This window comes from Ranitomeya imitator, chromosome 4, assembly GCF_032444005.1.
Source record: "Ranitomeya imitator isolate aRanImi1 chromosome 4, aRanImi1.pri, whole genome shotgun sequence".
NCBI lineage: Eukaryota > Metazoa > Chordata > Amphibia > Anura > Dendrobatidae > Ranitomeya > Ranitomeya imitator.
In genome coordinates this window covers 21,539,668-21,557,957 of record NC_091285.1, presented here as the reverse complement: position 1 = coordinate 21,557,957, position 18,290 = coordinate 21,539,668, and positions in this window count along the sequence as shown.

Here is an 18,290-nt window from a genome sequence, read left to right as displayed (position 1 = left end):
GGTCCTCTAGAGAGAAATACTCTTTGTAGATTAGGGTTTTAAAAAAAAGAGACCCAGAATTACAAAAAAGGTCAATTAAGTTTTTTTTGAAAAAAAAATCCAAGTTAGAAAAGATTTTTTTTTCCAGCACCAAAAAAATACCTAAAATCGCTCAAAGAGAAGAGACTACACATTAAAGGTATAATGAAGTTTATTCTGTGCAGTAAATGCAAAACAGAAAAAGAAAACTGAAAAATTAGGCCAGAATTGCTATTTTTTCTTTATCCTACCTCCCATTTTATTTTATTTTTTTTTTAAATCTCATTTTAAAAAGAAATAATAAAGAAGTCATTAGAAAATCATAGGAAAGCCAAAACAGCACCAATAAAAATAAAAGACTGTTGTACAGCTAAGTCAGTGGAAAAATAAAAATTATATATATCTTAAAATTTTATTTTTTATTTATTTTTTTATGACAATTGTATTGCACAAAAATAGCAAAATGCAAACAATATAAATGGGGTATTATGGTAATTGGACTGACCCACAAGTCTCATTTGTGCCACCTATAAAAAATTTGATGCCCTCCAGGAATTATATATATATATTTTTTTTTATTTTTTACCTTCTTTATTCATTATTATTTTTATTTTACTCTTTTTTTTATTTATCTATGCTTTGTTCTTTTTTATAGGGTTTATGTGTATATATATATATACACACATAAACCCTATAAAAAAGAACAAAGCATAGATAAATAAAAAAAAGAGTAAAATAAAAATAATAATGAATAAAAAAGGTAAAAAAAAATATTTTTCTTTTCTATTGCTTTATTATTTTTGTATGTATATATATATATGTACAGTATATATATGTATATATATATATATATATATATATATATATACATACTTACATGTAGACGGAGTCCTATTCAAATATTTTATCCTAAATAAAAAATGGTCAAAATTGCTACACTAAAAGTTTACGGTAAATTCTAGCCCTTTGCAACAAAGTGTTTTCACCCAATGACAAGAAGAAAGTAACTTGAAAAAGGGTCTCGGAATTGAATCGTAAAGTGTGTAGAACTTTTCTAAGAATCTAGGAAGTCGAATCTTTTCCAGAGTGTTTTTGATCTTCGCTTCAAAAATGCAAAAAACCCCCCAAAAAATTGATAATTAACTTTAGAATTTTGAATTCTTATTTTTTACTGTATTGGATCTTTTTTTTTACCTTTTTGTGATTTTTTTTTTTTTTTTACATTAACTTTTTCCTAAGTCCCTTTTTTTTTTGGGGGGGAAGTGAACAAGAAGCCTCCCAGCGGGACTGTCTGTAGGTGGAAATGCACCTGCAATTTTCTTTCTCCTCGCAAGTGACACCTGCGAGCCGCCCTTCATTCGCCCTTCATTCGCAGCTCAAGAAAAATGATCCGGTGGGTGATGTCATGTTTTTTTGTTTTTTTTTCTTTCAAACAACCTAGGTTTGTTTTGTTTTTTTGTTTTTTAACAAGAATTTTCTTTTCCTCCGTCAGACACATTAATTTATATCTTTCAACTGGCGAGACTTTCTTGTGAGACAATTAGTCCACCCCTGGGCAACCGGCGAAAGATGATACGGACTCTTTATATTCCCTTACAAAGAGGGTACAGTATTCACTTAAGGATCAGCTGTTACTAACTCCCACCAAATGCCTCCAATAGGGGCCTGTATTATCACACGGGCATAATGCGGAGAACAAGGGTCTGTTCAGAGCCCCGAATGCTGGAGACAGGCTGGAAAATGAAAAGGTGGCCTCACCCCGGGGTTAAAAAGGCTATTAACTGCTGTTTACAAATACTGTATACAAGATTACCATCCCTAACCCCTCTATGCTAATTACAGATCTGGTCATATGCAACCTCAGGAGTGTTTTTTTTTTTTTTTTAAGAGTAGCTTTATCTTAAAAATTAAATGAATCAAAGTAAGAAAAAGTAAAAAAAAAAAGTAGAATATATATTTATATACAGTATGTATATATATATATATATGTATATATGTATATAAACGTGGCACGAATTCTATAAATAAAGCAAAAATTTTAAAAAAAGTAAAATATATAAAGGTTTTTTACTTGGCACAAACTCTACAAAAAAGCAAAAATAAGAAAGAAAGTAAAATATATTTTAAAAAAACTTGGAACAAACTCAATAAGAAAAATCAAAAATAAGAAAAAGAATAATATAAAAAAAAGCAAAAGTAAAATCTAAAAATAATTGGCACAAACTGCATAAGAAAGCAAAAAAATAAAATAAAATCTAAAAAAAGCTTGGCACAAATGCTACTAAAAAAAGAAAAAAAGTATAATAAAAAACCTTGGCATAAACGTTATAAAACAGCAAAAAAAAAAAAAAAAAAAATTAAATTAAATAGTAAAATGAAAGTAACTACAAATAATTTTTTTTTTTACAAAAAAATATATATTTTTATTAACTTTTTTTATTTGTAGTTTGATTTTTTTTTAGAGTAGTTGCTTATCTTAGATGTTTTAGATGTCTGTGATAATCGGTCTGATGTCAGATTATCACAGATCACAGATGTATAACAGACACCTGTCCACACACTCAATTACACTCCATCCTCTCCACCATGGCCATGACCAAACACCTGTCTAAAGACATCGCGGACAAAATTGTAGACCTGCACAAGGCTGGGATGGGCTACAGGACAATAGGCGAGCAGCTTGGTGAGAAGGCAGCAACTGTTGGCACAATTATTAGAAAATGGAGGAAACACAAGATGACTGTCAGTGATGACTGTGGCTTCATGAGGACATGAGGATGATTCTGAAAAAGGTCAAGAATCAACCAAGAACAACATGGGAGGACCTGGTCAATGACCTGAAGAGAGCTGGGACCACAGTCTCAAACATTACTGTTAGTAACACAGTCCACTGTCATGGATTAAAATCCTGCAGGACCCACAAGGTCCCCCTGCTCACGCCATTTCACTAATGACCATATGGACGATTCAGAGGACACATGGGAGAAGATCATGTGGTCAGATGAGACAAAAGTAGAACTTTTTGGTGTCTACTCCGCTTGCCGTGTTTGGAGAAAGAAGAAGGATGAGTACAACCCCAAGAACATCGTCCCAACTGTAAAGCATGGTGGGGGAAACATACTTTGGGTCTGCTTTTCTGAAAAAGGATAGGATGTTTGCACCATATGGAAGGGAGGATGGATGGGGTCATGTATCGCGAGATATTGGCCAACAACCTCCTTCCCTCAGTAAGAGCATTGAAGATGGGTCGTAGATAGGTCTTCCAGCATGACAATTACCCAAAACACACAGCCAGGGTAACTAAGGAGTGTCTCCGTAAGAAACATTTCAAGGTCCTGGAGTGTTCTAGCCAGTGTCCAGACCTGAAACCAATAGAAAATCTTTGGAGGGAGCTGAAACTCAATGTTGCCCAGCGACAGCCCCGAAGCCTGAAAGAGCTAGAGAAGATCTGTATGGAGGAGGGGGCCAATATCCCTGCTGCAATGTGTGCAAACCTGGTCAAGAACTACAGGAAACATCTGACCTCTGTAATTGGAAGCAAAGGTTTTCTTTTGCTATTGTATCAAATACTTATTTCATGCAATGTAATATAAATTAATTATGTAAAAATCCTACAATGTGATTTTCTGGATTTTATGTTTAGATTCTGTCTCTTACGGGTGGTGTACCTATGATAAATATTACAGACCTCTCCATTCTTTGTAGGAGGGAAATCTTGCAAAATCGGCAGCGTATCAAATACTTATTTTCCCCACTGTATATATATAATTTTTGTTTTGCTTTTTACTTTTCTATTGGGCTTGTGCCAAGTTATGACGCTATGACCCATGTGTTGGATAGGGAAGAGCTTCCCGATCGCAGGAGGTCCAAGCACTGGGACCTACACGGATGTTGAGAACATGCCTGACTGGATAGAGCAGAAGTCGACCTTGTGCACCTCTTCTCCAATAGAGGATAGCTTCACACAAACCCTTTAAGGCACTGTTCCCCAAGTTCGGTCCTCAAGAGCCACCAACGGGTCATGTTTTCAGGATTTCCCTAGTATTGCCCAGGTGAGAATTCCATCATCTAGAAAGGCAACAATTCCATCACCGGCGCCGTACTAAGGAAATCCTGAAAACACGACCTGTTGGTGGCTCTTGAGGACCGGAGTTGGGGAACACTGCATTAAGGGGTGCGTTTACTTTTGAAATTGTGTTTTTTGTTTACATTTTTTGATACAGCTCTAATAAAGACCCATGTGTTTCCACGGTAACAGACTACACATACACCCTGTGTAGTCTGATGCTGCAGTCATACTCCCTTCTATCTGGCCTCTTCTTCCTGAATACATATATGTGGTCTACAAAAATGTCAGAAAATGGATATTTCTCACGAATTTACAGTAAATCTGAGAAAAAAAAATGGTAGCATGTTCCATCCATGGGTGTAATTACTAAGGGAGAAGGCATAGTAATTGCTGAAGGCCAAACAACAGTGCAGGTCCTTCTCCACTCAGACATTGGCCAGTGGAAGACGTGATGGAAAACTACATGGGCCTCATTCTACCTTTCTTTTCCCCATGGAGCCCCACAGTCACTCCGGCTGTCAGCGTCACCGTCCCTACACAATGTCTGCAGTGTGACATCATCAGTGCATTTTGGTGCCTCTGACATCGATGTTTTGCATAATGCTGTGAGGTCACAGGTACATTTTTTCCTGACCAATGAAATCATTGTGTGCATTATTCCTATACCATGACACCTATACCGTGACATCACTTTCTGTATGATTCTTGTGCTTTGCATCTCTAAGTAGGCTATCTCTGTACTGTGACATCACTGTGTGCATTATCCCTGCACTGTGACATCACTGTGTGCCTTATCTCTGTACTGTGACATCACTGTGTGCATTATCTCTGTACTGTGACATCACTGTGTGCATTATCTCTGTACTGTGACATCACTGTGTGCATTATCTCTGTACTGTGACATCACTGTGTGCATTATCTCTGTACTGTGACATCACTGGGTGTATTATCCTTGCACTGTGACATCACAGTGTGCATTATCCCTGTACTGTGACATCACTGTGTATATTATCTCTGTACTGTGACATCACTGGGTGTATTATCCTTGCACTGTGACATCACAGTGTGCATTATCCCTGTACTGTGACATCACTGTGTATATTATCCCTGTACTGTGACATCACTGTGTGTATTATCCCTGCACTGTGACATCACAGTGTGCATTATCCCTGCACTGTGACATCACTGTGTGTATTATCCCTGTACTGTGACATCACTGTGTGTATTATCCCTGTACTGTGACATCACTGTGTGCATTATCCCTGCACTGTGACATCACTGTGTGCATTATCCCTGTACTGTGACATCACTGTGTGTATTATCCCTGTACTGTGACATCATTGTGTGCATTATCCCTGTACTGTGACATCACTGTGTGTATTATCCCTGTACTGTGACATCACTGTGTGCATTATCTCTGTACTGGGACATCACTGTGTGTATTATCCCTGTACTGTGACATCACAGTGTGCATTATCCCTGTACTGTGACATCACAGTGTGCATTATCCCTGTACTGTGACATCACAGTGTGCATTATCCCTGTACTGTGACATTACTGTGTGCATTATCCCTGTACTGTGACATCACTGTGTGCATTATCCCATGTACTGTGACATCACTGTGTGCATTATCCCTGTACTGTGACATCACTGTGTTCATTATTCCATTACTGTGACATTTTGCCCATAATGTGATCCCACTATTTTCATTATACTTGTATTGCGACTTCACTGGGTATTGCCCCCATAATGTGACATCATTGTCCATTGTCTGAACATTTTGAAGTTTGGCCACATGATAAGACCCATGTTATGCAGCTGGTTCTATCATTTTAGTAGAGATCCCCCCTAGGAGCATTACTTCCATGAGACGAGTACAGAGGCTCACATACAAGCACCATCAATAACACATAAAAATACCCATGTTGCAAAACTATTGACCCCCCAAACTGCTGTTTGCTCAGAGTCAAAACAGCCGGTTCCTTCCACCAACAGCGCCACCAGTCTCCACAGTCTGGGCTTGGTATTGCAGCTTGAACATGAACGAGGCTGAGCTGCAATACCGCACACGGCCACGATTAAGAGTGGCGCTTTTTTTGTTGTTGTTTTTTTTGTATAAATCAGGTTTATTGAAGCAAATAAACAATACAAACAATGGTACAGTGCTGAGACAATTGTTAAACTCAACGGGGTACAACCCGTAGATCATACAAAAAGAGAAAGTCTCAGCAAATATTAAATGTAGTTGGCCACTGCCAACGATAACACTTTCAAGTTAACAATGATATTTTTCATAGTTGAAACATATAAACAGCATCAAAGGCAATCAAGCATTACTACCTATATTTAATCATTTATATTAGTATAGAATGTCGTTAGATATAAGAAGTAAGCAGAAGTAGAAAGAATTAAAGAAACGGAAAGAGAAGGAAAGAAAGAAAAGAAAAAGAAAGAAAGAGAAAGAGAAAAAAAAAAGGGGGGGGGGGTGGAGGAAAGGAGGGGGAGGGAGGGAGGGGAAAGGAAAGCGGGCGAAGGTAAGAGGGTACACTAGGTATGAGGAATGCGGCACTCCTTCCGGGCTGACCCCAGGCCTCATGTAGTGGAGAGAAGATCATTGAGTCACCAATATTGGCTTTAAGCCACGACGGCAGGCCAGAGGACAGGGGCAACAACCATTACGCGAACGATCCCATATCGGCTCCAGATATGAATTAGGACCTGGACAACCATACGTCCAACTCTGGGGTCTCCCTGAATACAATCCATGAAGCCCAAGTGTTAAAAAATTTCGTCGAATCCCCCATGGATTCACTTATCAATTGTTCCATTCTGTAATTGTTGTTAAGCTCCGCAACAAAATCGGAGCCTGAGGGGTAACGATCTTGCTTCCAGTATCTAGGAATCAAATTCCTGGCAGCCGTGAGAAAATGTCTGAGAAGACTCCTCTTAAAACCAGATATCGACATGTCACACAGAGACAAGAGGGCTAGTTCCACTGTGGGTTGTATTTTGCGAAAGGATAATTTGTTATGGAGATCAAAAACTAACATCCAGAATTTCTTTATGGGTGGACATTCCCACCAGATATGGACATAAGTCCCTTTTTCTGATGTGCATCTCCAACAAATATCCGGGATCACCGGGAACATAGCGTGAACCTGGCAGGGGCATCTATACCACCTCGACAGAACCTTGTAACTCCTCTCCTGTGACACAGCCGACAGCGAAGTCCTAAAGGTGAACAGAAAAATCTTATCTCTTTCCTCCTGGGACAATGAAATCCCCAAGTCACTCTCCCATCTTGAGAAAAACGTTGGGAAGTCATGTGTTGGGGTCTGGCTCTCCTGGAAAAGATTATATAGGAGGGACACCTTACGAGATGGGGGCTCCTCAGCGAGACAAATTTTCTCGAAAGGGGTTAACACCCCCATGGACTTATTAAGTTTAAATGATGTGCCTATGAAGCTCTTTAGCTGTTCGTAAAAGAACCAAGAGCCCTCAGGAGGTTCCCCCCCCCCTGGTATATTTCGTGTAGGGACTTAATACCTGTCTGATTTATGAAGTCAAATATAATGGGTCTTGAGGCTCTGTTTTTACTCAGGAAATTTTCCTTACGGAGACCTGCGGGGAAGTGAGGATTGTCGAAAATTGGGGTTAGTGGACCTGGGGCTGTAGAGGTTATAGTATTTCTGCCACTCTGTCGTACAAGTAGAAGCATGTTCCTAGTCATGAATGGAAGGTTCGACCTCAACCCCCCCCCTCCCGTGTTCCATAGTATCGTCTGAGGATCCCCGCCAACGAGATCACCCTCCAGGCCCACCCATTTCTTGTTGTTACTGCTGTGGTATAAGTCTAAAATGCAAGTACCTAATGAGGCACGACTATATACTAGGAAGTCTGGTAGGCCAATTCCCCCCCTCCTCTTGGACCTGCTTAATACAAAATGTGATATTCTTGATCTAGCATGAGACCAGACCAATCGGATGACCGCTTTCTTGAGTCGCGAGAAGAAGGACGCGGGAAGATATAACGGGATTGTCTGGAAATAATATAAAAGGCGAGGCAATAAGTCCATTTTAATTACATTAACTCTACCAAACCAAGACAGTTGAAGTTTATGCCACTTCTCTAAGTCCAGCTCCGCTTTTTGCAACGCCTTTTTAAAGTTTGCATCGTACAAACCAGATGTTTTGGCTGTTATTCTGATCCCCAGATATGGAAGTGAATCGAAGCGCCAACCAAACGGGAAAGAGGCTCGCAGACCACTTACCTCAGGTGGTGGTAGGGATATGTTTAAGGCCATGGATTTGTGGGAATTAATTTTAAAATTGCTTAGGTGACCGAATTTCGAAAATTCTAAAATGATATTGGGTATGCTAGTTATGGGGGAGGTAACATATAAGAGGATATCATCGGCAAAAAGCGCCAACTTGTGTTCCTCTGATCTTAATTTAACTCCTCTTATGGAGGGGTTATTGCGTATGGCGGTGGCCAGGTATTCCATTGACAGGATATATAGGAGAGGGGAGAGCGGGCACCCCTGCCTCGTACCATTCCGTATCTCGAACGTGTCTGAAAGGGTGCCATTCACCTTCACCTGGGCGTTAGGGGATGTATATAAGGCCTTTATTCTATGCATCATATTTTCTCCCAGGCCAATCCCCGCCAGGGCCCAGAACAAAAACTCCCAGTGTACCCTGTCGAAGGCCTTCTCAGCATCGATCGACAGGATACAAATGGGATCACCCCCCTCCCGTCCCGCCCTGTCTATCAAAGAGATGGTCCTAATGGTGTTATCACGCGCCTCCCTACCTGGGACAAAACCAACCTGGTCTTGGTTTATCACGTTTGGAAGGAGAGGGATCAATCTATTTGCAATCATCTTCGCATAGATTTTAATGTCTAAATTTATAAGAGATATTGGACGATAGTTATTACATAACGAGGGGTCTTTATCTGGTTTTGGTATGACCGTGATATGAGCGGCCAAAGCCTGAGGGGGAAAGGAACCACCCGAGGAGACCGAATTGCACACTTCAAGAAAAATCGGGCTCAATAATGAGGAGAATGATTTATAAAAACCGGCTGAGTACCCGTCTGGACCTGGACTTTTCCCTTGTTTCAGGCCTTTGATAGTCTCCAAAACCTCCTCCAGTGTAAACTCCCCCTCTAGGCCCAGAATCTCGTCCTCCGGTAGAAGGGGTATATTGTTTTGCTGTAAATACGTATTAATTTTGTTATGGAGAGCGGATGTGGATAGATCTTTGCAGTGGCCATCTATGTTGTATAAGTCTTTGTAGTAATCACTGAAGCTCGAGGTGATGTCTCTGGTACTATATAACTTTTCCCCTTTCCCATTTTTAATGAAGGGAATAAATGTATTTGGGCCTCGTGGGTTAATGTATCTAGCCAAGATCTTGCCGCTTTTGTTTCCATGATGGTAAAAGCGATTTCGGAGCCTTTCCCTGAGGTAGCGTGACTTTTGGTCCAGTAAGGTGAGCAACTTTTGCCTGATTGTGGACAAGTGTGCGAATGTAACCTCATTGAGATCTCTTTTGTGTTGCGTTTCTAATTTATGAATTTGGTCTGAGAGTTTAATTATTTCTGCGACCCTCTCCCTCTTCAAGCGCGCGCCATGTGAAATAAGAACTCCCCGTATCACGCTTTTCAGGGCCGTTGTTGTTTTTTTTTAAAAAAGAGGAATCTTTAAAAAATATATCACACAAATACTTCACCATCATGTTGTGCAAACTCTGGGAATTAACCATTGAGATCTCTGCAGAAAATTCTTGCAGGAAACTTTTTCTCTGTAACTGTTAACGCACAGATGATTACTTTAATGCTTCAAAGATTATTTTCCATTGCTTAGAAAGAGCCCAAAATATCTGCCCCCAACAGTCCGACAATCTCTGAAAAGCCGGCGAAAACAAAGTTCAAACTGGGACAAATAGATCTTTTTTTTTTTAATTCTTTTTTTTTTTCTAACATCTTCCTCTGCAAATGGCGCGGCGTTGGGGGAGGGCTGCGGATACTGTACAGCGATGCTTCGCATCTTGGCCTCTTGCCTTCTAACTGTTTTATTGTCGATTTTGGCTGAACTCGCAGCTCTGAGACTCCTGCCAAGAAATGGAGCGGTGGGAGGCTGGTAGGGGGGGAATATGAGGGTCCTTTAAGGATACTGGAAAATGAAGCCAGTTTGTGAGCTGAGCTGGCCACGTCCTGCGAGCAACTTAAAATGAATCTCAGCGGAGTTCGGCCTTTTCCTTCCTGTGATTTTTTTTTTCACTCTGAGTGAGGAGAAAACTATATTTTGACCATGTCCATGAAAAGAGAGAACGTAGGGGCCGCGCGTGTTCAGTGAGCATCACCGTTCTCTCAGAACGTATAGATTCATTTTTTCATGTTAATTAATAAGTCGTCCTGTAATGAGGGATCAGAGAGTCCATTATATAAGGTTATATCTACTGCTAAGGCCCTGAGGCCGCAAACCGGGGCAGGAAAGACCAACGTCTCCACATCTACTCAGCTCCCTCTATATGACTACCATCAGCACCTGCAGTCCGTCTTCTTTCCTTTTCTTTCCTTGTTTCCATTCACTATTTCTTCCTTCCTTCCTTATCTTTTCTCCTTTTCCTATTGTTCCATCCATACCTAAATTATTTTACTCCTTTCCTTTCCTTACTCACTTTCTCTCTTCATATCTTCCTTTCTTTCTTTTATTCTTCATTTTCTTTCTTTCTTTTTCTTTCTTTCTTTCTTTCTTTCTTTCTTTCTTTCTTTCTTTCTTTCTTTCTTTCTTTCTTTCCTATTTCTTCATACTTATCTTGATTCTTTATTATTTTTCATTCTTTCCTTCCTCCTTCTTATCTCCCTTTCCTATTTTTCCATCCTTACCTACGGTACTTTCTTTTACTCCTTTCCTTTCTTTCTCACTCACAAACTCTCTTCATGCATTCCTTCATTTCTTTTCTTTCTTTCTTTCTTTCTTTCTTTCTTTCTTTCTCTTTCTTGTTTTCCTATTTCTCCATCCATACCTTCTTTCTTTTTTGCTTCTTTCTTTATTTCCTCCTTCTTTTCTCCCTTTGCTATTTATTCATCCTTACCTACTTTCTTTTACTCCGTTCCTTTCTTTCCTTCCTCACAAACTCTCATCTTTCTTTCTTTCTCTTTCTTTCTTTCTTTCTTTCTTTCTTTCTTTCTTTCTTTCTTTCTTTCTTTCTTTCTTTCCTTCTTTCTTTCTCTCGTTTTCTCTTTCTTTCTTTCTTTCTCTCTTTCTTCCTCTATTTCTTTCTTCCTCTTCTTACTTTTGCTGTGACTCAATTGTCTAGACATGACAAGTTGGATCTTGTCACAGTTTCTCAGATTCTTGCCCATTTTTCCTGCTTCAGCGTCAAGAGCTGAATGTTCAGCCAAACAAACGTTGTCGTCACCAAATAATCAGGGGCAACTACATATATATATATATATATATATATATATATATATATATATATATATATATATATATATATATACCATATATATACAGTACAGACCAAAAGTTTGGACACACCGTCTCATTTAAAGATTTTTCTGTATTTTCATGACTATGAAAATTGTACATTTACACTGAAGGCATCAAAACTATGAACTAACACATGTGGAATTATATACTTAACAAAAAAGTGTGAAACAACTGAAAATATGTCTTATATTCTAGGTTCTTCAAAGTAGCCACCTTTTGCTTTGATGACTGCTTTGCACACTCTTGGCATTCTCTTGATGAGCTTCAAGAGGTAGTCACCGGGAATGGTTTCACTTCACAGGTGTGCCCTGTCAGGTTTAATAAGTGAGATTTTTTGCCTTATAAATGGAGTTGGGACCATCAGTTGTGTTGAGCAGAAGTCTGGTGGATACACAGCTGATAGTCCTACTGAATAGACTGTTAGAATTTGTATTATGGCAAGAAAAAAGCATCTAAGTAAAGAAAAACGAGTGGTCATCATTACACTAAGAAATGAAGGTCAGTCAGTCCGAAAAATTAGGCAAACTTTCAAAGTGTCCCCAAGTGCAGTGGCAAAACCATGAAGCGCTACAAAGAAACTGGCTCACATGAGGAGCGCCCCAGGAAAGGAAGACCAAGAGTCACCTCTGCTTCTGAAGATAAGTTTATCCGAGTCACCAGCCTCAGAAATCGCAGGTTAGCAGCAGCTCAGATTAGAGACCAGGTCAATGCCACACCGAGTTCTAGCAGCAGACACATCTCTACAACTGTTAAGAGGAGACTTTGTGCAGCAGGCCTTCATGGTAAAATAGCTGCTAGGAAACCACTGCTAAGGACAGGCAACAAGCAGAAGAGACTTGTTTGGGATAAAGAACACAAGGAATGGACATTAGACCAGTGGAAATCTGTGCTTTGGTCTGATGAGTCCACATTTGAGATCTTTGGTTCCAACCACCGTGTCTTTGTGCGACGCAGAAAAGGTGAACGGATGGACTCTACATGCCGGGTTCCCACCGTGAAGCATGGAGGAGGAGGTGTGATGGTGTGGGGGGGCTTTAATGGTGAGATTGTTGGGGATTTATTCAAAATTGAAGGCATACTGAATCAGCATGGCTACCACAGCATCTTGCAGAGGCATGCTATTCCACCCGGTTTGCGTTTAGTTGGACCATCATTTATTTTTCAACAGGACAATGACCCCAAACACACCTCCAGGCTGTGTAAGGGCTATGTGACCAAGAAGGAGTGTGAAGGGGTGCTACGCCAGATGACCTGGCCTCCACAGTCACCAAACCTGAACCCAATCGAGATGGTTTGGGGTGAGCTTGGCCGCAGAGTGAAGGCAAAAGGACCAACAAGTGCTAAGCATCTCTGGGAACTCCTTCAAGATTGTTGGAAGACCATTCCCGGTGACTACCTCTTGAAGCTCATCAAGAGAATGCCAAGAGTGTGCAAAGCAGTCATCAAAGCAAAAGGCGGCTACTTTGAAGAACCTAGAATATAAGACATATTTTCAGTTGTTTCACACTTTTTTGGTCTGTACTGTATATATATATATATACATATATATATATATATATATATATACATATATATATATATATATATATATATATATATATATATACAGTACAGTGCTCAAAAGAATAAAGGAAACACTAAAATCCCACATCCTAGATATCTCTGAATGAAATATTCCAGCTGCAAATTTTTATTCATTGCATAGTGGAATGTGTTCAGAACAATAAAACATAACAATTATCAATGTAAATCAAAATGAATATCCCATGGAGGTCTGGATGTGGAATGATACTCGAAATCAAATTGGAAAATCAAATTAAAGGCTAATCCAACTTCAGTGGAAATGCCTCATGACAAGGAAATGATGCTCAGTAGTGTGTGTGGCCTCCACGTGCCTGTATGACCTCCCTACTGTACAAGCCTGGGCATGCTCCTGATGAAGCAGCAGATGGTCTACAGAGGGATCTCCTCCCAGACCTGGACTAAAGCATCCGCCAACTCCTGGATGGACAGTCTGTGGTGCAACATGACGTTGGTGGATGGTGCGAGACATGTCCCAGATGTGCTCAATCGGATTCAGGTCTGGGGAAAGGGCGGGCTAGTCCATAGCTTAAATGCCTTCATCTTGCAGGAACTGCTCACCCACTCCAGCCACATGAGGTATGAGCAAAGTTGAGAAATAGACCATGGAAATTTAGTGTAGCAGATGAAAAGTCACATCATGGTTATTTCCATTCAAAATTGGAAGATGTCCAGCAGTGCCATCAAGTCAGAGCTAGAAAAAAGACTGGTCACAGGAGCGCAGGACGAAGGACACAGACACCAGTTTGGGTTGAACCACCACAACGCGTTTCAACGGCATACACCGTCTTCTTCAGGTGAATATTTATTAGTCATAAAAGGGAAGCAGTATTTAAACCAGAGGCAACGAATCACAGAACAGTTGTAATTACGTATGCAAATATATCATTACAATGAATAAAAAAGAGGAGAGAATGCACCATTTATTAGAACATTTTAAAAACAGAGACCTACCAGATAAAAACATAATAAAAACAACCCAGGATAAAAAATAAGTAAAATAGTAAAAATAATCATAAAAAATAAAAATAAGAAAAAATAAAAATAATATCGACATCTAACTAGTCACTTTATCAGTCACAAGGATCAGTCCTTCAGGGGCCAATGTGCCCAACTTAAATATCCAAACGCTTTCTTTTTTTATTAAACTGCTTAGGCACTTGGTATTCTCGCATGAAAAACAACCAGAATTAGGAGACACACGAGGTCCTGAATGGAAAGGAACTATGGTCGTATTGCTAGGTGCAATCTTATTACTTATTCCTACGAAATATAGTCATGGGATGGGAGGGTAAGTGGCTTGAAAGTACTGGATCCAGTGACTGATAAGGTGACTAGTTAGATGTTGATATTATTTTTATTCTTTATTTTCTTTTTTCTTATTTTTAATTTTTATGATTATTTTCACTATTTTACTTATTTTTTTTAATCCTGGGTTGTTTTTATTGTGTTTTTATCTGGTAGGTCTCTGTTTTTAAAATGTTCTAATAAATGGCGCATTCTCTACTCTTTTTTTATTCATTGTAATGATATATTTGCATATGTAATTACAACTGTTCTGTGATTCGTTGCCTCTGGTTTAAATACTGCTTCCTTTTTATGACTAATAAATATATATCCACCTGAAGAAGACGGCGTATGCCGTTGAAACGCGTTGTGGTTCAACCCAAACTGGTGTCTGTGTCCTTCATCCTGCGCTCCTGTGACCGGTCTTTTTTCTAGTTCTGACTTGATGGCACTGCTGGACATCTTCCAATTTTGAATGGAAATAACCATGATGTGACCGGTCTTTTTTCTAGTTCTGCAAGCAATATCCTCCGTTGGGGGTGTCCGGCTGGAGCTGCGGGGACTCGGGTGCCGACCTCCCCCTTCCTGGGACTGCTGCTAGCTCTCCATACACAAACCGCTGACCACTGTTTAACATCAAGTCAGAACTGGCAGTGACCAATGGGACCCAGCTACACTTTTCTTCTGTTCGGAGACATCTGGCCCGAAGTGGTCTTCATGGAAAAATTGCGGCCAATAAATCCATACCTTGGATATGGAAGCAAGGACAGGTGACTCAAATATGTATGAAACTATGGAATTGGGGTGTAGAAAATGAGCAGCAGGTGCTCTGGACTGATGAGGGAAAATGACACATATTTGGATGTAACAAAAGTCAGCTTGTTCCTCAAAGGCGTGTTATGAGCAAATGGAATTGGGGATTTGGTCAGGATTAATGGTGTCCTCAGTGCTGAGAAATACACGCAGATACTAATCCATCATGTAATATCATCAGGCAGGCATCTGATTGGCTCCTGCAGCCGGACAATGACCCCAAACATACAGCCTATGTCATTAAGAATGAGGAGTCCTGGAAGTGATGATCTGGCCCCCGCAGAGCCCTGATCTCAGCATCATCAAGTCTGTCTCGGATCACATGAAGAAACAGAAGGATTTGCCCAAGCGACATCCACAGAATATCTGTGGTTAGTTCTCCAAGATGTTTGGAACCAGTGGCATTTGTAAACATCATGGGGTCCCAGAGCAAAACTACTGATTGCACCCCCCTCTACACACTCCCCTTAAAGAATATAATGCTTTAAAAAATGCTCATCATGCCACCATAGTGAATTTCCCCCACAATATCCCCTCACGCACATTATGATGACACTACAGTACCTCCAGCAAAGTATGATGCTGCCCCAGTAACCCAAAACACAGGATAATTCCTCTAACAACATGATGCACTTAAAGTGCCCCCACACAGTATGATTGACCCATAGTTCCCCTTTATACAGCATTGAGGCCCAGAAAAACTCTATACACAGTTTGATGGTCCCCATAGCCCCCAGACACATCATGAGGGACCCAACTGTTGTGAATTCTGTTGTCAAGCTCCCTCCTGTGGTCATGAATGGTACTTCGGCTGGTTCTGTCCATGGGCTTCCTCTGGTGGTTGTGAGTGGAGCTGCTGCTTCTGAGTTTCCTTCCACAGGTGACGAGGTTAATTCGTTAGCTGGCTGCTCTATTTAACTCCACTTAGATCTTTGCTCCATGCCACCTGTCAATGTTCCAGTATTGGTCTTGTTCTCTCCTGGATCGTTCTTGTGACCTGTCTTCCCAGCAGAAGCTAAGTTCCTGTTTGCTTTTCTCTGGTTTGCTATTTTTCTGTCCAGCTTGCTGTTTTGATTTTGTCTTGCTTGCTGGAAGCTCTGGGACGCAGAGGGAGCGCCTCCACACCGTGAGTCGGTGCGGAGGGTCTTTTTGCGCCCTCTGCGTGGTCTTTTTGTAGTTTTTTGTGCTGACCGCAAAGTTACCTTTCCTATCCTCTGTCTGTTCAGTAAGTCGGGCCTCACTTTGCTAAATCTATTTCATCTCTGTGTTTGTAATTTTCATCTTTACTCACAGTCATTATATGTGGGGGGCTGCCTTTTCCTTTGGGGAATTTCTCTGAGGCAAGGTAGGCTTTATTTTTCTATCTCTAGGGCTAGCTAGTTTCTTAGGCTGTGTCGAGTTGCATAGGGAGCGTTAGGAGCAATCCACGGCTATTTCTAGTGTGTGTGTTAGGATTAGGGATTGCGGTCAGCAGAGTTCCCACGTCTCAGAGCTCGTCCTATATTATTAGTAACTATCAGGTCATTCCGTGTGCTCTTAACCACCAGGTCCATTATTGTCCTAACCACCAGGACATAACAGTACAGGTGGCCCGAAGTATTAATGCATCTCAATAGAGGGAAAAGAGAAGTGCTGAGACCTTTTTTTTTTTCTTTGCAGTGTGTTTTGACTCTCTTTTCCCCTGTACCTCTGGGTGGTTCAGGATACAGGTGTAGGTATGGACATTCAAGGTCTGTCCTCTTGTATGGATAATCTCACTGCAAGGGTACAAAACATTCAAGATTTTGTGGTTCAGAATCCTATGTTAGAGCCTAGGATTCCAATTTCTGATTTGTTTTTTGGGGATAGATCTAAGTTTCTGAATTTCAAAAATAATTGTAAATTGTTTCTTGCTTTGAAACCTCGCTCCTCAGGTGACCCTGTTCAACAAGTGAAAATCATTATTTCTTTGTTACGTGGCGATCCTCAAGACTGGGCATTTCCCCTTGCGCCAGGAGATCCGGCATTGCGTGATGTTGATGCGTTTTTTCCGGCGCTCGGATTGCTTTATGATGAACCTAATTCAGTGGATCAGGCAGAGAAAATCTTGCTGGCTCTGTGTCAGGGTCAGGATGAGGTAGAGATGTAGTGTCAGAAGTTTAGGAAGTGGTCTGTACTCACTCAGTGGAATGAATGTGCCCTGGCAGCAATTTTCAGAAAGGGTCTCTCTGAAGCCCTTAAGGATGTCCTGGTGGGATTTCCCATGCCTGTTGGTCTGAATGAGTCTATGTCTTTGGCCATTCAGATCGATCGACGCTTGCGTGAGCGTAAAGCTGTGCACCATTTGTCAGTATTATCTGAGCATAGACCTGAGCCTATGCAATGTGATAGGACTTTGACCAGAGCTGAACGGCAAGAACACAGACGTCGGAATGGGCTGTGTTTTTACTGTGGTGATTCCACTCATGCTATCTCCGATTATCCTAAGCGCACTAAGCGTTTCGCTAGGTCTGCCACCATTGGTACGGTACAGTCGAAATTTCTTTTGTCCATTACTCTGATTTGCTCTTTGTCATCCTATTCTGTTATGGCATTTGTGGATTCAGGCGCTGCCTTGAATTTGATGGACTTGGAGTTTGCTAGGCGCTGTGGTTTTTTCTTGGAGCCCTTGCAGTATCCTATTCCATTGAGAGGAATTGATGCTACGCCTTTGGCCAAGAATAAGCCTCAGTACTGGACCCAATTGACCATGTGCATGGCTCCTGCACATCAGGAGGATATTCGCTTTTTGGTGTTGCATAATCTGCATGATGTGGTCGTTTTGGGGTTGCCATGGCTACAGGTCCATAATCCAGTATTGGATTGGAAATCTATGTCTGTGTCCAGCTGGGGTTGTCAGGGGGTACATGGTGATGTTCCATTTTTGTCTATTTCGTCATCCACCCCTTCTGAAGTCCCGGAGTTTTTGTCGGATTACCGGGATGTATTTGATGAGCCCAAATCCAGTGCCCTACCTCCTTATAGGGATTGCGATTGTG